This window comes from Panthera pardus, unplaced genomic scaffold, assembly GCF_024362965.1.
Source record: "Panthera pardus isolate Hobbes unplaced genomic scaffold, ASM2436296v1 HiC_scaffold_27, whole genome shotgun sequence".
Lineage (NCBI taxonomy): Eukaryota > Metazoa > Chordata > Mammalia > Carnivora > Felidae > Panthera > Panthera pardus.
The window spans coordinates 43,759,519-43,785,640 of record NW_026526843.1 but is presented as its reverse complement, the minus strand read 5'-3'; the positions used below and the strand labels follow the sequence as shown (position 1 = coordinate 43,785,640).

Sequence of the window (26,122 nt, the reverse complement as noted above, 5' to 3'; positions counted from 1 at the left end):
GTCCTTGAATCTGGAGTAGAAGCTTCACGAGCCATCAGGACAGAGATCACCATAACCTGTTTCCTTCGGGCACCTGATATGAACTCGGCCACTGCCATGAGGAGCCGAACAGAGACAGATCCAGCAATCAGTGCGTTTTACTGGAGTAACTGTGTGCCCAATACAATACTATGTTCCCTTTCATCAAAAGCAAAACACCTTGACTCATCAGACCACCATCACTAGCTGCCTGCAATCACCCTTCCAATGGGGCAAGTCTGGGGAAATGAGCAACCATATTAGCAATAAAAACATAAGATGGTAATACCTGGGGTTGGAGGAATGAAGGGCAAATAGACTCTTGCATACGTTATTATGTCAAATGGGAATATCTGTTTTTGAAGGCCCGTGTTATTGCAGCTGAATAACATGAATGGCCTTTGATACAGAAGTCCCATTTTCCCCAAGAGAGTTTCAGGTGAGGGTTTAGAAAAGGATTCCAAGGTGATGCTAACTGTGTCAGACCCTATCCAAAGGGGGCAGATAAAGGAGCTATATAAATTATCTGATCTGAGGGCACAGACAGCTAATATTAACATAACATTTAGTTAAGTAGGGCCTATGGATAGGTTCTTCATGTTGTTGGCTGGATTTAGTCTTCACCACAAACTTGCTATGAGGTATCACTATCACTTCATGGATGTTTGCGACTCCAAGCATGTGTTCCTAACCAGAGACAGATGGCAAAGAAGTCCAGGTTCCCCACTCAGCCTCCACTGACATGGGGAAGGTGGAGTGGGCATGAGAACGGAAAGGAAGGGAAGGGGTGTCTTGTTACTGCTTGGTAGAAGCAGGATTTCATTTCCCACCAGGCCTCCACTGACACCACCCTGGCAGGTGAGAAAGACACTTCCTTACTGCCCTCCATGTGGTCTCCCCTGACACTGTGGAAGGAAGGAGGCATCCTCATCACTGGATGCCCATGAAACTTCCATCGTGCTATTCAGCTTCCTGACATCAGCCCAAAGAAGGCAAGGTGCCTCAGCATCACTTAATATGGGTGGAAGGCAGGCTCCCTGAATGGTCTCCACTGACACCATGAGGAGAGGTGCTCATTTCCCCCAGGTTGGGATTAAAGTCATTGTTCCACATGCAGTCTTCTCTCATAATCCTTCAGAGGGTGAGGATGGGTGCCTTATTCCAATCGAGTGTAGAATCCACAGTCCCCACTCAGGCTTTGCTGGCATGCTGCAGGTAGAGCTCTGCTTCATTCTGTGGTGGTAGAGCAGTCGTAGTCTAAAAACTGTCTTGCTAAGTTTCCCCTTTAATGGTTCTTTGTCCAGAAAAGATATTTTCTTGGGGCTTTTCTTGACTTCTCCTGTTGGCATTTTTTGGTCCCCTACTCCTCCAGCACCCAGTCTGGGATATATGAGGCAAAATACAACCAAGGGAATTCACTGTGTGTCATTACTCGAGTCCCAAAGTCCCAAGCCAGGCTGCCTTTTTCATCTCCACCTTTCAGAGTCTTATATTTGTTGCACATGTAATATCCAGAGATTTCAGCTGCACCTATCAGGAGCAACAGGGAGAAGTGTATCTACCTCTTCTAGTCCCCCAAATAAAGTCCTTTCCTTTTACATTTAATACAAGAAAATATTTTTATATTTACATTCCCTTCTTCCCTAGATAAAAAATACCTTACTATTTATATCTTCATGTATGCTGACTTTTTCACTTAACATTCTGGAGATCCCTCGACAGCCCTATGTGGAAAATTTCATCATTTTCCTTTATACCGTATTCAGTGTCCATTTTTGCTTGATTGTGTGATAGTTTATTCATCCATTACACAATTGATGAATATTTAGGTTGTTCCCATTCTTTTGCTATTCAAATAGTGCCAGCATGAATACCTGTATTTATTATTGTATCTATATCTAAACTCATCAAGCCAATCAAATCTGCAAAGACACTTTCCCATAGAGGCAATATTTATACGTTCCAGGAATTAGGACCCAGTATCTTTGGGGACCACTATTTGACCTACTCCAGTGGAAGATGGCGGAACAGCATGGAAGTTTTTTGTGTGTCTCGCGTCCATGAAATACTGCCAGACCAACTCTAAACCATCCAACACACCTAGAAAACTGACTGGAGGATTAACACAACAAACTGCACCATCTGAACCACAGAATTCAACACATACGCAGCACAGAGAAGTGAACTTGGGGAGCGAGGAGTAGAAAGGGAGGTGTTTTTGTGAGTGGAGAGAGGATGGAGACTAGAGGGGGTGGAGAATACGGGAAAAGAACCCCTCCCCAAAAGCAGCTGGAGAGAAAGTGGAAAATTGGAAACAGCTGCAGGGACTAAACTAAAAAGGGAGAAAGGAGAAAGGAAAGTATTTAAATTCCATTAAGACTGTAAACAAGGGGAGCGCAAAGGCTGCAACTCTGCAGCTCAATACCTGGCAGTGTTCTGGTGGGAAGGGCGAATCCCCAGGAACGGAGTGGGGTCTGGGAGGTCCTCAGGCCACATAGAGAAAGGTGGTTCCACTGTTGGAATCACATTTGGTGGAGACTTTTGGGGCCACCTGAACCCAGCAGACCCCAGAAAATGGCCACATTCGCTGGTGCGGGAACAAGGTCATTAAGGGTGAAGCCTGGTGCCAGATGTGTGTTGTGATTTTCCATAATCACTGAAACACTGCTGCTACACTATCTCGCGAACTTCTTCTGGGGTGGGCTGGCACCTGGCCGCAGTCTCGGGGCATCAGCAGCAGCAGGGTCCAGCAAGTGTTCCTGGTTGCAGCCAACATTCGACCATTGCTCATTCAGCCATTGCTCAGTGAGAAACTCCTGCAGAGGGGCAGAACAGGTCAAAGCCACAGTCCTTCAGAAATAAGGGGCCAGGGAAAACAGCCACATCTGAGACAAAACTAGGGAGAGAGGTACTGCCTGGGGCCTGGTCACGGAGAGTGAAAAAGCCGGGAGTGGACGAAAGCTTAAGACAGAGGACAGGTGCACGATTGCTGATCCAGTAAAACAGACTGGGTAGCTGGGTGGCACCATGTTCACCGCTCTCACACATGCGCATGCACACCTACAAGCACCACAATACTGCACCCCAGTAGTCTAGCAGCGCCATCTAGTGGAGAGAGGAGCCAGTACACTGAGCCCCACCCAACTGGCCCAACTTCCTTCTTCAAGAACACAAGTCTCACCACCAGCTTAGTTTATGGACTATGAAGCACTACATTGACTTCCAGGGGAAAACAAAGTAATTTCAGTCCTACTTTACTCTGTTAGCAGATCCATCTATTCAATTTTCTTTCTTTCTTTTTTTTTCTTTTTTCACTTTCACACTTCCTTTTCTTGAATACAGAAAGAAAAAATTCATTTTTATTTTAAATTTTTTTTAAATATTTTTTCTGTAATTTTTATTACTATATTTTTTACTTTTGAGTAATTTTTTTTCAAATTCTATTTTACCTCAATCATTTTATTTTAGTCTACTACAGAGTATTCACTTTTTCAATTTTTGAACGATTTCCTTTTATTTTCTTTTTTTCTTTTTTTCTCTTTCTTTGCTTTTTGGTTTCTTTTCTTTTTCTTGAATATAGAAAAAGAAATAATCATTTTTATTTTTAATTGTTATTAAAAATATTTTTCTTTAATTTTTTCTACTATATTCTTAACTTTTGTGTATATTTTTTCAATTTCTATTTTACTTCCATCATCTCATTTTAGTCTACCTCAGTGTATTCATTTTTTCAAATTCTCAAAGGATTTCCTTTTTTTTCTTCCCCCCCCTTTTTTTCTCTAATCTGTCAAACCATTTTCAACACCCAGACCAAAACACACCTAGGATCTAGCATCATTTATCCGATTTTGTGTGTGTGTGTGTGTGTGTTTAATTTTTTAATTTTAATATTTTTTTTAATTTTGATTTTTTAACTTTAATTTTTCTACCTCATTAACTCCTTTTCTCCCTTCAAAATGAAAAAACGAAGGAATTCACCCCAAAAGAAAGAGCACGAAAAAACGACAGCCAGGGATTTAACCAACACAGATACAAGCAAGATGTCTGAACCAGCATTTAGAATCACGATAATAAGGATACTAGCTGGAGCCAAAAACAGATTAGAATCCCTTTCTGCAGAGATAAAATAAAAATAGCCAGAATGAAATAAAAAATGCTATAACTGAGCTGCAATCATGGATGAATGCAGCGGCAGCAAGGATGGATGAGGAAGAACAGAGAATCAGTGATATAGAGGACAAAATTATAGAGAATAATGAAGCAGAAAAAAAGAAGGAGATTAAGGCAAAAGAGCACTATTTAAGAATTAGAGATATCAGTGACTCATTAAAAAGGAACAATATCAGAATCATAGGGATCCCAGAAGAGGAAGAGAGAGACAGAGGTAGAAGGATTATGTGAGCAAATCATAGCAGAAAACTTTCCTAACCTGGGGAAAGACACAGACATCAAAATCCAGGAAGCAGAGAGGACCCCCACGAGATTCAACAAAAACCGACCAGCAACAAGGCATATCATAGTCAAATTCACAAAATACTCAGGCAAGGAGAGAATAATGAAGCAGAAAGGGGAAAAAGGTCCCTAAACTAAAAGGTAAGACAGAGCAGGTTTGCAGCAGACCTATCCACAGAAACTTGGCAGGCCAGAAAGGAGTGGCAGGATATATTCAGTGTGCTGAATCAGAAAAACATGCAGGCAAGAATTCTTTATCCACAAAGGCTGTCATTCAAAACAGAAGGAGAGATAAAAAGTTTCCCAGACAAACAAAAATTAAAGGAGTTTGTAAACCAGCCCTGCAAGAAAATTTGAAGGAGGACTCTTTGAGGGGAGTAAAGATGAAAACACACACACACACACACACACACACACACACACACACACATATACCAAAAGCAACAAAGATTAGAAAGTACCAGAGAACACCACCAGAAACTCCAACTCAAATTCATATCTTTCAGTACTCACTCTAAACATCAATGGACTCAGTGCTCCAATCAAAAGACACAGGATAACAGAATGGATAAGAAAACAAGATCCATCAGTATGCTGTTTACAAGAGACATACTTTAGACCTAAAGACGCCTTCAGATTGAAAATAAGGGGATGGAATACCATCTATCATGCTAATGGTCAACAAAGGAAAGCGAGAGTAACCATACTTACATCAGACAACCTAGACTTTAAAATAAAGACTGTATCAAGAGATGCAGAAGGGCGTTATATCATAATCAAGGGGTCTATCCACCAAGAAGACCTAACAATTGTAAACATTTATGCGCCAAATGTGGAAACACCCAAATTTATAAATCAATTAATCACAAACATAAAGAAACTCATCAATAGTAATACCATAACAGTAGGAGACTTCAACACCCCACTCACAGCAATGGACAGATCATCTAATCAAAAAATCAACAAGGAAACAATGGCTTTGAATGACACACTGGGCCACATGGACTTAACAGATATATTCAGAACATTTCATCCTAAAGCAGCAGAATATACATTCTTCTCCAGTGCACATGGAATGTTCTCCAGAATAGACCATATACTGGGACACAAATCAGCCCTAAGTAACTACAAAAACATTGAGATCATACTGTGCATATTTTCAGACCACAACGCCATGAAACTTGAAATCAACCACAAGAAAAAATTTGGAAATCTAACAAATACTTGGAGACTGAAGAACATCCTACTAAAGAATGAAAGGGCTTACCAAGAAGTTAAAGATGAAATTAAAGAGTACATGGAAGCCACTGAAAATGATAACACCACAACCCAAAACTTCTGAGATACAGCAAAGGAGGTCATAAGAGGAAAGTATATAGCAATCCAGGCCTTCCTAAAGAAGGAAGAAAGATCTCAGATACACAACCTAACCTTATGCCATAAGGAGCTGGAAAAAGAACAGCAAATGAAACCCCAAACCAGCAGCAGACAGGATAGCAAAGATTAGAGCAGAAATTAATGCTATTGAAATGAAATAAAACAGTAGAATAGATCAATGAAACCAGAAGCTGGTTCTTTGAAAGAATTAACAAAATTGATAAACCACTAGCCAGTTTGATCAAAAAGAAAAAGGAAATGACCCCAATAAATAAAATCAAGAATGAAGGATGAGAGATCACAACCAACACAGCAGAAATAAAAACAATAAGAAGAGAATATTATGAACAATTATATGCCAATAAAATGGGCAAACTGGAAGAAATGGACAAATTCTTAGAAAAATATATACTACCAACTCTGAAACAGGAAAAAATAGAAAATTTGGACAGACGCATAACCAGTAAGGAAATCGAATTAGTAATCAAAAATCTCCCAAAAAACAAGAGTCCAGGGCCAGCTGGCTTTCCAGGGGAATTCTACCAAACATTTCAAGAAGAGTTAACACCGATTATTTTGAAGCTGTTCCAAAAAATAAAAATGGAAAGAAAACTCCCAAATTCATTCCATGAAGCCAGCATTACCTTCATTACAAAACCAGACAAAGATCCCAGTAAAAAGGAGAACTATAGACCAATTTCCCTGATGAACATGGATGCAAAAATCCTCAACAAGATATTAGCCAACTGGATCCAATAATACATTAAAATAATTATTCACCAAGACCAAGTGAGATTCATACCAGGGATGCAGACCTGACTCAATATCCACAAAACAATTAACATGATTCATCACATCAATAAAGGACAAGAACCATATGATCCTCTCAATAGATGCAGAGAAAGCATTTGACAAAATACAGCATCCTTTCTTGATAAAAAACCTCAAGAAGGTAGGGATAGAAGCAGCATACCTCGAGATCATAAAATCCATATATGAACGACCCAATGTTAATATCATCCTCAATGGGGAAAAACTGAAAGCTTTCCCCCTCAGGTCAGGAAAAGACAAGGATATCCACTATTGCCACTGTTATTCAACATAGTATTGGAAGTCTTAGCCTCTGCAATCAGACAACACAAAGAAATAAAAGGCATCCAAATCAGCCAGGAGGAGGTTAAACTTTCACTCTTCTCAGATGACATGATACTCTATATGGAAATCCCAAAAGATTCCACCAAAAAACTGCTAGAACTTATCCATGAATTCAGCAAAGTCGCAGGATATAAAATCAATGCACAGAAATCGGTTGCATTCCTATACACCAATAATGAAGCAGCAGAAAGAGAAATCAAGGAATCGATCCCATTTACAGTTGCACAAAAAACCATAAAATACCTAGTAATAAATCTAACCAAAGAGGTGAAAAATCTATACACTGAAAACTATTGAAAACTTATGAAAGAAATTGAAGAAGACAAAAAAATGGGAAAAGATTCCATGCTCCTGGATAGGAAGAACAAATATTGTTAAAATGTCAATACTACCCAAAGCAATCTACACATTCAATGCAATCCCTATCAGAATAACACCAGCATTCTTCACAGAGCTAGAACAAATAATCCTAAAATGTGTATGAAACCAGAAAAGACCCTGAATAGCCAAAGCAATCTTGAAAAAGAAAACCAAAGCAGGAGGCATCACAATCCCAGACTTCAAGCTATACTACAAAGCTGTAATCATCAAGACAGTATGGTACTGGCACAAAAACAGACACTCAGAACAATGGAACAGAATAGAGGACCCAGAAATGGACCCACAAACATATGGCCAACTAATCTTTGACAAAGCAGGAAAGAATATCCAAGGGCATAAAGACAGTCTCTTCAGCAAGTGGTGCTGAGAGTACTGGACAGCGACATGAAGAAGAATGAAGCTGGACCACTTTCTTACACCATACACAAAAATAAACTCAAAATGGTTGAAAGACCTCAATGTAAGACAGGAAGCCATCAAAATCCTCGAGGAGAAAGCAGGCAAAAACCGATTTGATCTTGGCCACATAACTTCTTACTCAACATGTCTCCAGAGGCAAGGGAAACAAAAGCAAAAATGAACTACTGGGACCTCATCAAAATAAAAAGCTTCTGGGCAGCAAAGGAAACAATCAGCAAAACTAAAAGGCAACCGACAGAATGGGAGAACATATTTGCAAATGACATATCAGATAAAGGGTTAGATCCAAAATCTATAAAGAACTTATCAAACTCAACACCCAAAAAACAAATAATCCAGTGAAGAAATGGGCAAAAGACATGAATAGACACTTCTCCAAAGAAGACTTCCAGATGGCCAACCGACACATGAAAAAATGCTCAACATCACTCATCATCAGAGAAATACAAATCAAAACCACAATGAGATACCACCTTACACCTGTTAGAATGGCTAACATTAACAACTCAGGCAACAACAGATGTTGGTGAGGATGTGGAGAAAGAGGATCTCTTTTGCATTGTTGGTGGGAATGTAAGCTAGTGCAGCCACTCTGGAAAACAGTATGGAGGTTCCTCAGAAAACTAAAAATAGAACTACCCTACAAGCCAGCAATTGCACTACTAGGTATTTATCCAAGGGATACAGGTGTGCTGTTTCGAAGGGACACATGCACCGCCATGTTTATAGCAGCACTATCAACAATAGCCAAAGTATGGAAAGAGCCCAAATGTCCATCGATGGATGAATGGGTAAAGAAGATGTGGTATATACATACAATGGAGTAGTACTTGGCAATCAAAAAGAATGAAATCTTGCCATTTGCAACTACGTGGATGGAGCTGGAGGGTATTATGCTAAGTGAAATTAGTCAGTCAAAGAAAGACTAATATCATATGACTTCACTCATATGAGGACTTTAAGAGATAAAACAGATGAACATAAGGGAAGGGAAACAAAAATAATATAAAAACAGGGAAGGGGATGAAACATAAAAGACTCATAAATATGGAGAACAAACTGAGGGTTACTGAGGGGTTGTGGGAGGGAGGATGGGCTAAATGGGTAAGGGGCACTAAGGAATCTACTCCTGAAATCATTGTTGCACTATACGCTAATTTGGATGTGAATTTTAAAAAATAATAAATTAAATTACAAAAAAGTAAAAAATAGACCTACTCCAGTGATTGTACCATTTTGCACCCCTGTAAGCAGGGTAATAAAGGACGTTTTCCCACATTCCTACCAACTGAGTGTATTGACAAACATTTGGATCGTTGGCAATCTAATAGTTGAAAAACAATATCTTAGTGTAGTTTTTCATTGCATCTCTCTAAATTAAAGCAAGCTGGAGACTTTTCATACATTTAAAGAAAACTTTTTTTTTCTGTTAACAGGCTATATTTCTTACATGTCTTTGATAGGGCTGTTGTTTTATGATGCCTGTACTGATAAGCATTTATATAGCAGGGATATCAACGCTTTGTTAGAGATGTTAGCTGAATATGTGTCTCCCAATGTCTTTAATTGGCTAGCATGTTTTTGCCATGCAGAATTGTCATGTTATTTTTATGTTGTCAAATATATCAATATTTTTTCCTTAATGCTCCTGGATATTGATTTATATTGAGGAAACTTTCCTCCACTTCCAGTTTATAGAATAATTCACGTATGTTTTTTTTCTAATATTCATATGGATTTTTTTTACATTTCATTCAGAACCAATTGGAATCTATCCTGCTATTAAGAAAAGATAAATGGGCCCCTATTTACTTTTTAAACTTATGGTTATCTATCTTAATACTACTTCTTAATTGTGCATTGTATCTCCACTGGTGTGAAATGCTATTTTAGTCATCCTCTAGGTTTTTTTTTTTTAATGTAATTGGGCCTATGTCACTATTTTCCATTGTTACATTAATCTTTCTGTCAATTCATGGGCCAATAAAATTAAAAGGATCTTTTTTCTTCCACTAACATGGAGCTTTCTCTTTAACACAGGAAACTACGCTTTCTTCCTAGCTCTGCTCTCACTTTGTCTCAGTTCCCTGAGGGCTTATATTGATGGCTTGAATTGAATTGAATTGAATGTGTTTATCATGTAAAAGTAATTTATAAAACTATAAATAGATGAAGCAATCATAATCTTAAAAATGTGTAATTATATCTGCATAGAGGAATAGAAAAATATATAAATGATCACAGTGCTTATCCATAGGAAATAGACTTTCAAGGGTATTTTTTTTTCCTTTTGTGCATTATCCATTTTTAGCTATAATAAAAGTGTCTTGGTTTTGAAGGTGGAAAAATAATAATAATGAGTAAATATCCCTAAATCTACCCATAGAGAAGTGGCTCAACATCAGAATGGGGAACATCCCTAAACCCAGGGAATTAAATACTAGGTGGCCCCAGAACTAATTTTTGAATCTATATGACAGTGTCAGGGACAAAATAGATGCCTAAGGGAAGTGCAAGCATGTTGCTCAAATAAACCTTACATTCTCAGGGGACTTCAACACCCCACTTACAGCCATGGACAGATCATCTAAATAGAAAATCAGCAAGGAAACAATGGCTTTGAATGACACACTGGACTGGATGCACTTAACAGATATATTCAGAACATTTTATCCTAAAACAGAAGAATACACATTCTTCTCGAGTGCACATGGAAACTTCTCCAGAATGATCACATATTTGGGATATAAATCAGCCCTCAACAAGTACAAAAAGATTGAGATCATACCGTGCATATCTTCAGACCACAAAACCATGAAACACAAAATCAACCACAAGAAAAAATTTAGAAGGGCGCCTGGGTGGCTCAGTCGGTTGGGTATCCAACTTCGGCTCAGGCCATGATCTCAAGGTTTGTGGGTTCGAGCCCCGCATCGGGCTCTGTGCTAACAGCTCAGAGCCTGGATCCTGCTTTGGATTCTGTGTCTCCCTCTCTCTCTGACCCTCCCATGCTCATGCTCTCTCTCTCTCTGTCTCTTGATAATAAATAAGCGTTAATTTTTTTTAATTTAGAAAGACAACAAACACGTGGGGACTAAAGAACATCCTACTAAAGAATGAATGGGCTTATCAAGAAGTTAAAGAGGAAATTAAAGAGTACATGGAAGCCAATGAAAATGATAACACCACAGCCCAAAACCTCTGGGATGCAGCAAAGGCGGTCATAAGAGGGAAGTATATAGCAATATACTTTAGGAAGCAGGCCTTCCTAAAGAAGGAAGAAAGGTCTCAGATACACAAGCTAACATTATGCCTTAAGGAGCTTGAAAATGAACACCAAATAAAATCCCAAAACAGCAGAAGACGGGAAATAATAAGGATTAGAGCAGAAATCAATGCTATTGAAATTAAAAAAAAAAAAAAAAAACAACAGTCGAACAGGTCAATGAAACCAGGAGCTGGTTCTTTGAAAGAAAACAAAATTGATAAACCCCTAGCCATACTGATCAAAAAGAAAAAGGAAAGGACCCAAAGAAAAAATCGAGAATTAAAGCAGAGAGATCGTAACCAACACTGCAGTAATACAAACAATAATAAAAGAATATTATGAGCAATTATATGCTAGTAAATTGGGCAATCTGGAAGAAATGGACAAATTCCTAGAAACATATAAACTACCAAAACTGAAACAAGAAGAAATACAAAATTTAAACAGACCCATAACCAGTAAAGAAATCAAATTAGTAATCAAAAATCTCCCAAAAAACAAGAGTCCAGGGCCAGATGCCCTTCCAAGGGAATTCCACCAAACATTTAAAGAAGAATCAACACCTATTCTTTTGAAGCTGTTCCAAAAAACAGAAATGGAAGGAAAACTTCCAAACTCTTTCTATGAAGCCAGCATTACCTTGATTCCAAAACCAGACAAAGACCCCACTAAAAAGGAGAACTACAGACCAATTTCTCTGATGAACATGGATACAAAAATTCTCAACAAGATACTAGCCAACCTGATCCAACAATACATTAAAAGAATTATTCACCACGACCAAGTGGGATTTATACCTAGGATGCAGGACTGATTCAATATCCACAAAATAATAAATAAATAATAAATGTGATACATCACATAAAAAAAAGACAAGAACTACATGACCCTCTCAATAGATGCAGAGAAAGCATTTGACAAAATACAGGATCCTATTTGATAAAAAAAAAAAACTCAAGAAAGTAGGGATAAAAGGATCATACCTCAAGCTCATAAAAGCCATATATGAAAGACCCACAGCTAATGTCCTTCTCAATAGGGAAAAACTGAGAGCTTGCCCCCTAAGGTTGGGAACACAGCAGAGATATCCGCTCTCACCACTGTTATTCAACATAGTATTGGAAGTCCTAGCCTCAGCAATCAGACAACACAAAGGAATAAAACGCATCCAAATTGGCAAGGAGGAAGTCAAGATTTCACTCCTTGCACATGACACGATACTCTATATGGAAATCCCAAAAGATTCCACCAAAAAACGGCAAGAACTGATCCATGAATTCAGCAAAGTCGCAGGATATAAAATCAATGCACAGAAATTGGTTGCATTTCTATACACCAATAAGAAGCAACAGAAAGAGAAATCAAGGAATTGATCCCATTTACAATTGCACCAAAAACTATAACATACCTAGGAATAAATCTAACCAAAGAGGTGAAAAATCTATACACTCAAAACTATAGATAGCTTATGAAAGAAACTGAAGAATACACAAAGCAATGGAAAAACCACAGCAAAATCCATGTTCATGGATTGGAAGAAAAAATATTGTTAAAATGTCGATACTACCCAAAGCAATCTACATATTCAATGCAATCCCTATGAAAATAACACCAGCATTCTTCACAGAGCTAGAACAAACAATGCTAAAATTTGTATGGAACCAGAAAACACCTCAAATATCAAAAGCAATCCTGAAAACGAAAACCAAAGCTGGAGGCATCACAATCCCAGACTTCAAGATGTATTAATTACAAAGTTGTAATCATCAAGACAGTATGGTACTGGCACAAAACAGACACTTAGATCAATGGAACAGAATAGAGAACCCAGAAATGGACCCACAAACATATGGCCAACTAATCTTTGACAAAGCAGGAAAGAATATCCAATGGAAAAAAAAGTCTCTTCAGCAAGTGGTGTTGCGAAAACTGGACAGCGACATGCAGAAAAATGAACCTGGACCACTTTCTTACACCATACACAAAAATAAACTCAAAGTGGATGAAAGATGTAAACGTAAGACAGGGAGACATCAAAATCCTAGAGAAGAAAGCAAGCAAAAACCTCTTTGACCTCAGCCACAGCAACTTCTTACTCAACATGTCTCCAGAGACAAGGGAAACAAAAGCAGAAATGAACTATTGGGGCCTCATCAAAATAAAATTGGGAAAAATATTTACAACTTACATCACAAATGGTTATGTTAAAAATATATAGATAGTCATGAAAAAATGAAGAGAGAAATATCCATACACACACACACACACACACACACACACACACCAGGAAAGAACAAAGGAGCAATACACACAAACAAGTATTTCACCAAAAAAGTCCCTAAACATCTAAAATTGCCCAACCTAACTCAAGATAAGACATTCAAAGGGGGGAAAAAAACCTACCTCTTCTCACCAATTAGATAGTCTGTGAGGAAATCAGCATTCCCATGCATCACTAAAGGTAATATAAAATGGTACAAACCCTGTGGATGGAATTTGAGCTCTCTAATAAAATTACATATGTATTTCCTCTTAGAACCACTAATCTCTCTTTTAAGAATCTATCCTAAAGAAATAATACAAAAAATGAAAAGGCATACGTACAAGTTTATTCCTTAAAGAAAAATTCATAACACCAGAAAACTAGAAACAAACAGCTGTCCACCAATAGTGAGTTGTATGAATAAGCTATGGCACATCTACATCCTGGCATACTATGCAGCTAGAAAAGCAATGAGAAAAGAAAAAAGAAAAAGAAAGAAAAGCAATGAGGACTCCCTCTCTGTACTGCTATGGATATATTGTTTGGTGAAAAAGGCAAGGTGCAGAAAAATGTTTAGAGCTGTTTCTGTCCAATACAGTAATCATAGCCACACAGGTCTATCTAAATTTAAATTAGTTACAATAAGTGTAATTAAAAAAATCAGTTCCTTAGTTGCAATAACCACATTTAAACACTGTACACCCACATGCAGCTAGCGGCTACCAAGTTGGATAGCACAGATACAGAATATTTTCATTTCTGCAGAAATTTTTATTGCACAACACTGGTGTATAATATGGCACCTTTTACAAATGAACAGGGGAGAGGGGCGCCTGGGTGGCTCAGTTGGTTAAGCGTCTGACTTCAGCTCAGGTCACGATCTCACGGTCCGTGAGTTCGAGTCCCGCGTCGGGCTCTGTGCTGACAGCTCAGAGCCTGGAGCCTGTTTCGGATTCTGTGTCTCCCTCTCTCTCTGCTCTTCTTCTGCTCATGCTATGTCTCTCTCTGTCTCAAAAATAAATAAACGTTAAAAAATTAAAAAAAAATGAACAGGGGAGAAAACTAATATATGTATATTGCAAATTATATCTTTTAAAACTGGAATGTTAAAACCCAACTGATAAAGAAGATGTGATTTATATATACAATGGAGTATTACTCGACAATCAAAAAGAATGAAATCTTGCCATTTGCAACTACGTGGATGGAACTAGAGGGTATTATGCTAAGCAAAATTAGTCACTAGTCAGAGAAAGACAAATATCATATGACTTCACTCATATGAGGACTTTAAGATACAAAACAGATGAATGTAAGGGAAGGGAAGCAAAAATGATATAAAAACAGGGAGGGGTACAAAACAAAAGAGACTCTTAAATATGGAGAACAAACAGAGAGTTACTGGAGGGGTTGTGGGAGGGGGGATGAGCTAAATGGGTAAGGGGCATTAAGGAATATACTCCTGAAATCATTGTTGCACTATAAGCTAACTTGACGTAAATTTAAAAAAAAAAAAAATCAACTGATAAAAATGATTACCTATAAGGTGACAGAGGAACCTATAAGCCCAGGATGGAAGGAGATGATGTATATTACCATAAAAATATAATACATATTTACAGGCTCCATGTAGTAAAAAGGACCATCAATAGTGACCAAGCCAGTAGCAATGAGCATCTCTAGTTCCCAGACTTAATCCTCTAAAATATTTTCCCCTAAAAGAACCAGGTTTCCTTGAAGAAATAACTGATTCCAGATGACCCTGGACCAAACAGCTCATATCAGAAAGCATATCATAGACACAAAAGCCAACCCAAAGAGGCTCCCACAGGCCTAAGATAGAACAATTGAACATCAAAAACATTAATGACTAAAGACTGAAACCTCAAGTATATAAACATCTAGAGTTCATGATGACATTCTGAAAGAAAAAGAAACAACACACAAAACAAACTCATTGTTCACCTTTGGAGGATCCAAGGAAAACAACCCATTATTTTAAAAAGTGGACATAGGGGGCGCCCGGGTGGCTCAATCGGTTAAGTGTTGACTCTTGGTTTCTACTCCGGTCATGATTTCACGGTTCGTGAGAATGAGCACTGTGCTGACAGCAAAGAACCTGCCTGGAATTCTCTCTCTTCCTCTCTCTCTGCCCCTCCCCTGCTCGCTCGCTTTCTCTCTCTCAAAATCAATAAATAAACATTTTTAAAAATTTTTAAAAATTAAAAGTGGACACAGCGCAAAAGAAGTAAGCATTCATCCTTACCTTCTGTGTGGACCATACCACAGTGTAACCATGTAGTTGACAAAAGGAGTTTTGTTTTATAGAATCCTAACAAATGCAGAAGAAATTATAGAATTAAAACATCACTTCTTATATCTGTTAAATTAATTTAAATCTAAGCAATTATCTTTAAGCTACAAAAAACCTGAGTTTACAGGTGGATTGAAAATTTAATAAAGGATGGATCAGGCTGACAACACCTGACAGCACATGGGGTAGAAAGGAAAGCTAGAGGAAGGGAAAGCATATGAAACACAGAGGAAAGGGATGAGCAGGTTCTCGCCTGTCCCCACTCAGGTCACTGGAAGCTATGTAGAGATGCTGTGCCTCTTTCGCAGCTCCATCCCACAGCCCCCTCCCTGCACACATCAGTGACACTGAAGTCTTCACATCATGGAAATGTGGGTTCATCCCTGCTTGCTGTTTCATGTCCAAGTATTCTCTCTGGTAGTCATGCTATAATGTTCATGTCAGGGCATCACGTTGACAGAATGAAGGAGGGAAATTAGAATGAGGAACTAATATTTTGAGGTCCTCCTACATGCCCCATGCTATAGGTTGTTATTTTCAAGTTATTTTCAGATTTTTTTCTTTAAATCCTTAAAGTGATGATCTGAGATGGACATTATTACTTCCTTTCTACAGATGGGGAGATACTCAGGCTCAAAGAACAAAATCTGTGCTCAAAGAATTCTATGGAGGAAACAAGTGGACACAGAAGCTAACTTGAAGGGGAAAAACTGGCCAATTCTGTGACAATGTGACCAACAAAACAAATAATTATAATGCTAGATGGTAACCCTTTCAGCAAAATAGGAATCTATGAGGCATAATAGTTAAATAAATGGATGAATGAATGAATGAATGAATGAATAAATAAACAAATAAATAAATAAAAGGGGACAATGGGATGCTCTACCCAACATTTGAATGTCAATTAATATATCTAGAAGGAATGACAGAATTATAAAAGCAACACTTAACAACTATCATAGTAATGGGTGATTCAGATAAGAATCATAAATGCATTTTCAGGCTGTACCAAGTCCAACAGGAGTCACAGAGCCACAATGGTAACCATGCTGGCCAAGAAAAGCTCAAAAAAAAAAAAACATACAGCAACCATCCTGACTTGTCTCCTTACATGCTAGCAACTGAGGAGAACTGACATAACTCACAGTAACTCACCACACATATTCCTCATAATACATATTCCTCACAGCTTCAACAATACACACACACACACACACACACACACACACACACACACCACACACACACAGTTATACATAATCTCTCCTCCTTTTCTTATCACCCAAGAACCCAGAAATTCATCAAGGTGGATTTATTTGGGGATAAAGAAGGAAAACTCCACAATTCAATTTTAACCACACATATAAGGTTGAACACTACTAATCTATTTCATTTTAGTGACTGATTTTTCTCGAGGTGACCTATAGAATTTTCTCTGGAACATTTTTCTCCCTATGTTTAAGTACTTTGCTAATAACATCTAAAAACTAATATAGAAATCTAGGCAAATGAATATTGTGAGGATAAATTTTATGTGTCAACTTGGCAGGGCCACAATGTCCAAATATTTGATCAAACATTCTGGATGTTTCTGTGAGACTACTTTTGAAGAAGATATACATTTAAACGGGTCATCTTTTAGTCAAGGAGTCTGCCATAAGGTGAGTGGTCCTCATCCAATCACTTGAAGGCCTGAACAGCCTAAAGGGCTGATTTCCCCTGAGCCAGAAGGGATTCTGCCAGGAGACTGCCTTTGGAATTCATCCTCAACATCAGCACCTTGTGGTTCTCTAGCAGACAGCCTTCAGACTCCAACTGTAACTCACTCCTCAGTCTCCAGCCTGCCAGCCTTCCTTATCAGATTTTGGACCTGCCAACCCTCCACAATCTCATGAGTCAGTTACTTAAAATAAATCTCTATCTATATATAAACATGCTATCATTCTGTTCTTCTGGAGAAGTATGACTAATACAGGTGTTAAGCATCAAGTATCTTTTCTGACTTAGAGTAACTTGTGCTTTCAACCAAAAAGATTCCTGGCAATAATTGGCTACTGACAGTGCAGTGAAAATGTAATACCTGGGAAATGTAATAAAAATACTACCATTGAGGGAATCTACTGAACGGAAGAATATATTTGTGAATAATATATCTGGTAAAGGGTTAATATCCAAAATATATAAAGAACATATACAATTCAACAGCAAAAAAAAAAAAAACCCACAAATAATTTGATTTAAAAAATGGGCAGAGGACCTGAAAAGACATTTTTCCAAAGAAGGCATTGAGATGGCCAACAGACACATGAAAAGATACTCAACATCATTAATCATCAGGAAAATGCAAATCAAAACCACAATGTGATATCACCTCACATCCATCAGAATGCCTAATATTAAAAAGACAAGAAATAACAAGTGCTGTCAAGGATATGAAGAAAAGGGAACCTTTGTTAACTGTTGGTGGGAACGTAAATTGGTACAGCAACTGTGGAAAAAAGTATGGACATTCTTCAAAAAATTAAAAATGGAACTGCCATACAACTCAGTAATTTCACTACTGGATATTTACACCCCCCAAAAGAAAACACTAGTTTAAAGAGATGTAAATAACCCTACATTTACTGCAGCATTATTTACAACAGTCAAGATATGAAAGCAACCTAAGTGTCCATGATAGGTGAATGGATAAAGAAATGTGGTATACACTCACACGCACACACACCCATACACACACAGTAATATTACTCAACTACAAAAAAGAATAAGATCTTGCTATTTGTCACAACATGGATGGACCTACAGAGTATTAAGCTAAGTGAAATAAGTCAGAGAAATACAAATACGATATGATTTCACTTATATGTGGAATATGAAAAATAAAACAAATGAACAAACAAAAAAAGCAGAAACAGACTCATAAATACACAGAAAAAAATGGTGGTTGCCAGAGGGGAGAAGGATGAGGGGATAGGCAAAACTGGGCAAAAAAAATACTGCTGCTGACAGCAGCATCAGAAAGTATGAACTACACAGAGGTAATCTATGTAAAATAATTATGTCCACTGATGTGCAAGGACTATACTCTAAACAGTGCAAAACATTGCTGAGACAAATTAGACAAGGCCTAAATAAAGGAGGGACATATCATCTTCAAGGGTCAGAAGACTAAGTATCATGAGGCGCCTTGGGTGGCTCAGTCAGTTAAGCATCTGACTCTTGATTTCAGCTCAGGTCATTTGTGAGATTGAGCACCACTTCAGGCTCTGCGTTGACAGCACAGAGTCTGCTTGGGATTCTCTCTCTCCCTCTCTCTCTCTGCCCCTACCCTGTCTCTCAAAATAAATAAATAAACCTTTATAAAAAACCTTCAATATCATTAAGATGTCTGTTCACCCCACGGTGATCATAGATGAAATGCAATTCCAAAAAATCCTAGCATACATTTTTTTTGAGAAGAAATTAACAGGCTTTTTCTAAAAGTCATGTGGAAATACAAAGGGCCTAGACTATGAAAACAACTTTGAAAAAGAAGAAGACAGTTGGAAAATAAGCATTACCTTATTTTAAGACTCATTATAAATCTACAGTAATCAATACAATGTGCTATTGGGACAAATGTAGAAATGTATATCAAAGGAACAAAATGAAGAGTCTACAAATACCCACACATATATAGATAACTGGTTTTTGACAAACCTACAAAGTCAATTCAGTGAAGAAAGGATAGCCTTCTCAACTAATACTTCCAAGACAAGTGTGTATCCATATACACAAACATAAACTGTGATCCATATATTGTACCATATGCAAAAGTCAACTCAAAATGAATCACTAACAAAAGTATAAGGGCTAAAACTATAAAAATTCTAGAAGAAAACACAAGAAAAAAATCTTGTGGCCTTAAGTGAGGTGAAAATTTCCTAGATATGACACCAAAAGCAATATAAAAACCAAAAATGAACAAATTAAAACTTATATGTCCTCAAAATTAAAAACTTCTGTTCTTTCAAAGACACTGCTGAAAGAATTAAAAGGCAAGCTTCTGACTGCAAAAAAAAAAAATTTGCAAATCTTATGTCTGATAAAGAACTTGTATCCAGAATAAAAAACCTTGCAAAGTCAATACAAAGAAAACCAACACCAAATAAATAAGTGGGCAAAAGATTTGAAAAGATGCTCCACCAAAGAAGGAATGCAAATGTCAAGTAAGCAAATGAAAAGATGATGAACATCATTAGTCATTAGGAAAATGTAATCCCACTATATGCCTCTGAGAATGGCTAAAATAAAAACACTGACCATACCAAGTCCTGACAGAGTTGTGGAGGATGGAACTCTCATACGCTACTGGTGACAATGAAACATTGTACAACCGTGTTGGAAAACAGTTTAACACTTTCTTAGAAAGTTAATTTTACAAATCTTCTTATTGTTTTTTTTAATGTTTATTTCTTTCTTTTGAGAGAGAGCACAGGGAAGGGGCAGAGAGAGAGAGGGAGACAAAACCCGAAGCAGGTTCTGGGCTCTGAGCTGTCAGCACAGAGCCTGACATGGGGCTCGAACTCTCAAACTGAGAGATCATGACCTGAGCTGAAGTCAGATGCTTAACCGACTGACCCACCCAGGCGTTCCTACAAATCCTCTTAATAAATACACTTCAGCATAAGAGAGAGAAAGCATATGTCCAAGCAAAGACGTATCTAAATGTTCACAGCAGCTTCATTTATAAGATTGAAAACAACCCAAACACCTATTACCAAGTGAACAGAAAGAACAAATTGTGGTATATCCATAAAATGGAATATTAGGCAATAAAAGGAAGGAAATATTAACGCATGTAACAAATGGATAAATCTACAAATAATTAGGTTGAAGGAAAGAAGATTGGCAAAACAGAATACACATTGTATGGTTCCATTCACATAAAATTATAGGAAATGACCCTAATCCATAGTGACAGAATATCAGTGGTTGCCTGAGAATGGGGTAAGAGTGACAAGGAAGAGAAAGACTGGAGGGAGGTAGATGGGAGCACAAAGGGATATGAAGAAGTTTTTTGAGGTGGTTATTTTCATTATCTTGACTGCAGTATTGGATTCACAAGTGCATACATATCAAAAATTATTAAAGCAAAAACTTTAAATGTGTATAGTATATTGACATTAATCATACCTGAATAAAATATTTGTATTTATATATTCATAATTCTGTGATGCAATTAATTAAATGAAAGATTCCCACGATTATGTTCTTATAGTGTTAACAGATCCACCCTATACATCTTGTGAAATTGATCCATGGTACATAGAACCAAAACAGAAATAATCATTTCCAATGAAATATATCCAGATATTTAGGGAAAGCTAATGTCCATTTCCTTCCAAAGTACAGAAAAACTATTAAGAAAATAGTCATAATGATATCAATGAGTAACTGGTTATTTTAGGGAACATGGTGTGGTTGAGTATCATTATAATAGGGCAAACTCTAGGGTAACAAATGATTTTTAAGTTATTAAGTTCTAGGGGCACCTGGCTGGCTCAGTTGGTGGAGCATGCGACTTGATCTCGAGTTCATGAGTTAGAGCCCCACACTGGGTGTGAAATCAATTTAAAAAGCAAAACAAAACAAAATGAAATAATAAAATAAATAGTACATTCTAGTTACTGACATTTTAAACTAATACTTGGAAAATTTCTGGCTCTTTAAAAAAATGTCATGGAGGCAAACCATAAGAGACTCTTGAACACTGAGAAGAAACTGAGGGTTGATTGGGGGTAGGGTAGAGGGGAAAGTGGGTAATGGGCATTGAAGAAAGCACCTATTGGGATGAGCACTTGGTGTTGTATGGAAACCAATTTGACAATAAATTATATTTAATATAAAATAAAATTAAATAGAAATTAATTTAATTTAATTTAAATTTTAAAAATGTCATTATATAATGGAAGAAAACTCTGATCACCAGGGGGAAGTCTATATTACAATATCAAATTGCTATGAGGATCTAACAACTGCATATTTCCACACCCATCTATGAGGTACACGAGAATTGCCTATTATTATTTATATGGTGAGAAAATTTTAAGTATATTTATTGTAAATGCATGGTAAAGACAAACTTCCTTCACCAACTAGACAATTATTTTTCAGCAAAAAAGGGTTTCTCTAAGATGGACCTCAAGGGCTACTTCAAATCATATAGCTGCTGAAGGAATGAAATTCCACCTGCTAAACTCTTCTCCCATTAGACCACTTTGTGAATCTCACAAGAGCTATTCCACATCATACTTTTTGCTCAGAACTATTAACTCACTTGAGCCAGGCATCAATTTCCACCAGGGGTGTGAAGTGTTGGGGTCTCCTGAGAACTGCTGACCTTGAACCTGGAGTAGAAGCTTCAGCAGCCATCAGGACACACATCCTCAGAACCTGCCCTCTTCACGCACCTGATATGAGCTGGGCCACCGGCATGAAGAGCTGCACAGGGAGAAACAGATCCAGCAATCACTATGATTGGGCTCAGCACCATGCCAGACACTGGGTTAGTGGCAATTACACTGATACAACTGGGTCGTGATTGTAACAACCACATGTTTTAATGGGCTTCTCACGGAGCCTTTTTTTCTTCCTTTCTCATTTATCCTCCAAAAACAAAGTTGAAAGGAAGAAATGGCCTGAATTCATACAGACATTCATGAGCACACAGTAACCACAGGGCTATGAGCTCACTCATTTGTATCACTGGCTGTTTTCAGCAATCCTGTGGGTGAAGCATTCTCATCCCCATTTTATAGAGGGCTCGGGCTGAGTCCTTATCTGTCTTAACTCCCGCGCCTCTGTCTTTAAAGGAAAGCATCTCCAGGACACCCCTGGGGCAGGACCCACACTAACTGCGCCCGGGCGAGAGATTCCCAATGGTTTTACCTACGAGACAGCGGCCGTGCCGACTCCCAAGGCAAGAACGAAGCAACTTGGATCTGAATCCTTTTGTCTCCTTCCACCCCAGGGCGGTTCATCCCCGACCGCGGGGACCCACACCCTCAACAACGCCCCCAAACACCTGAAGGTGGGCCCCTGCTCTGCTATGGAGGGCACTTCTGTCTCTATTAAAAAGTCGTCACGGTCGCCATGTGACGTCAGGTTTCTATGGCAACCACGAAGCGTGGGCCAGACCTCCACACCCATAATGCCTCTTCACACTCCTCTACCTGGTCACCCATAGCTGCAAGCAAAGCACCTGACTTTTCAGGCCATCACGTGAGAAAGCATAGTAATTAGAGGCACCAGACTGGGATTGAGCAATTTATGGAACTCTCCCTGTGTTGAAGGAACAAAACATGTCCCTGTCTTCAAGAATTTTGCTTCCTTTGAAGAGACACTAGGAGAGTATCATCAATATGCAGAGCCCCAGGGAGATATCTTAGGATTCTGGAAGGTAAGCTAGCCCTCGGAGGGTAAACATAAAATTCAAGGCCATGCTAAGCAAGTAGCTATCTGTGGCAGAAAACTGAAAGATTGTCTATAACAATGTGACTGAACAAAAAACAATGTCACTGATTGATCTAGATACATACACAAATAATGTCATTTCAGAAATCTCAGAGTAATTTCAGGGATTCAGGCCTATACTGTTACAGTCAGTTAGTAGGCAGACACCTAGACAGTTGAACCACACATTGTTTTTTTCCTGGGGAATTCTTATCCTCCATTTCCCATATTTTCTTACAGGTATAGGGACATCTACAACCAAACACATTTAACATCTCTATACACTCACTCCCAAAAGAATCACTTACCTGAATAATGAGGTTGGAAGGACAAATGACTTGAATGGCTCAAGCCCTCTCCCTTCAAAACTGTAGCAAGCTGCCCTTATGGAGCACGTTTTCCTCTGCCCTCAGGGATGATTCTAAAAATAGACTTACAGGTCTTCTTCCCTTTTCTGTGTCTTGCTGTCTCCCCAAGTGTTCTTATGGTCTTGTTCCAAAATGTGTGGGCCTTTAAGGAACACCCAAAATACACCCCTTCTCCACATCTGGGCTCTTAAAACACCTAAAAATATGAAAAAGGAATAAAGGAAAAGTGTATCTACTTTATTTTTTATACAGGTAATATTGGAGAATGTGGCTTAGATTTGCCACAAGGGAATTAGGTTTCCTATTAATGAACCCCAGAATTGGACAGACATTTCTATCCATCAGTGCTGCACAGGGGCAGTCAGAAAAATCAAGGACTACAATGCATATGTATCTGCTGTCTCTTGAAAGAATTCTATGTGTATTCAAGAAGAGTGGCTTCCTTGCAAGGCTATCTCTGTAGCAGGAAAAAGTATTTCAGGACAATTTCTTTGAGAAAAGTTCTCAAGATGACTAAATAGTCCTTTTCTGATTATGTATTTACCAAGCCACCTTCTGAGGATATGGTTTTCCATGTGTCTCAGGGAGCAGCTTGAAGCATTTACCCTATCATTTCCATGACAAGTATGATTTCACGGAACTCTCTCCTTGCAGAAGGGGATTGGAATAAATTTCTAAATTCCAAGAGTAGGATGAAAATCATACATCATGAAAATTTTAGTTAGAAATCTTTTCAAAAAGGAATTGAAGAAATGTTCAAAATCGATACCCACACTTAAACTCACACTAACCATAGCCAAAATTATTATTAAGTCCTACAAAGCCTTCAAGAATAAGCAAAATCCCTATCTTATCCAATGATTACAGACCACAGAAAAAGAGAGTTCACCAAAAGCACATGTTTTGGATATCCATTTCTGTTTAACAAACATCACCAATAGCCAGTTTTTAATCCCTCAGCATTCTGTGCGCTAACTGGGCTCAGCTAGTTTTCTGCTCCATGTGATATTTGTCACCTGGAGCTGCAGTCATCTGGAGGCTCCAATCACCTGGAACGTCCAATCACTCACGTGGGTCATTGTTGTACATTGTTACTGGGGACTCAGCTGTAGCTGTTCACCTATGCACCTTGGTTCTCTTCCACAGAGCCTTACTTGTGTAGGGTAGCCAGATAAAATCAGGACACCAAGTTAAATTTGAATTACAGATAACTAACAAATAATTATTAGTGTAAGTATTTCACATGCAATATGACTGTCTGAAATTCAAGTTCAACTGGGCATCCTGGGCATCCTGTACATGTAGTTGCTAGATCTAGCAACCCTAGGAGAGGAGCCTATGAATCTAAGTTTAACAACTGACTGAGATGACTTTTCCAATGTGCCTAGTTTGGGAAAAATGAGCAGATCAGAATTGGCAATAAAGAAAAAAAGCTGTTAATACCTGATGCTGATGGAATGAAGGGGAAGTGGACACTGGCATACACTAAGTGTTAAATGAACATATTCATTTCCTGAGGTCCATATTATCATGCCTTAATGATTTGAATGGCCTTGAAATGGAAGTCTTATTTCTACCAAGAAGAGAAATTCAGAGGAGGGTTTAGAAAAGGATCCCCAAAGTGATTCTGAGCTGCAATCTGGTTAAGGGGCCTTGAGTGACAGGGAAGTTCAGGACCACATCAATTATCTGATTGAAAGAGGAAAAATAGCTAATATTTATGGAGCAGATTGTTTTGATGTGCCTAGATCAGGTTCTTCATCTTAGTGGTGGGATTTAATCTCACAATAGCCCTGCTAGTGAAGTATCACTATTCTCTCTTCATAGATGTATGTTACTCCAAAGCACATGCTCCTGGGCACAGACACAAATGACAAAAAGGTTGCTCCCCATGCCGACTGCCAGAGCCAGGAATGGGACATGACAGTCTGGGCACCATTAGTTACTAACGGCAAGTTTTAGCAAAGGTATCAGGACACGTTCTATTGAGGTGGTTAATCTCTGTTCTTCTGGTGTTTACACTCCCTGCTGTAGGGTGCCAGGCTTGGTTCCCCCCCTGGCCCGGCCTCAGGGGGAGTTGGGGAGGGGCCTGGAAGCAGAAGCTGTCTGAAGCCTGCGTTTGGAAGTTAAATTTATGGAAATGATTTGGATGCTTGTACCTGGTAGGTAGGAAAAAGCCTCTGAGGACACAGAGAAGGAATTAGGTTGGAGGTTTACAGGTCTCTTCAGGAATAGGGACTTTCATAAACTTCATAAACACTGGGCTTCATAAAAACTGGGGGTATCTCCGTGGATGATCCATCAAGGCTGGGCATCTAGTTGTAATGGATTTTCTAGTATGGACACAGATATGGATGAAGCAAAAATGACATTCCAGCTTTTTCCCTAATTACAATACATCATGCATTCTCAACAAAGTTGACATTACAACAGAGGGCTGAAGATTGATTCTTGGGGGTACAGTTTTCATAGATATTAAAATGGTTGGTGAACCTTCAAAGGACCACAGTATAAAAACAAATAAAATACATTTGTGATATTAAAAATGTCATATTTCTCATTTGGTCCTCAGTTGGTTAAGTGTCTTACTCATGGTTTTGGCTCAAATT

The 26,122-nt window shown here is 38.3% G+C and overlaps 1 long non-coding RNA gene across 1 annotated transcript; it reads right to left on the bottom strand.

Annotated features, from left to right (window-relative positions):
- Nucleotides 1-13,658: 13,658 nt before the first annotated feature.
- On the bottom strand, nucleotides 13,659-22,807 carry LOC109256455 (uncharacterized). Its single transcript, XR_008418180.1, has 3 exons — nucleotides 22,582-22,807; nucleotides 21,971-22,134; nucleotides 13,659-14,339 (listed from the first exon to the last, which is right to left on the bottom strand). It is a non-coding gene; the product is annotated as an uncharacterized LOC109256455 (long non-coding RNA).
- Between the last annotated feature and the right edge of the window lie 3,315 nt (nucleotides 22,808-26,122).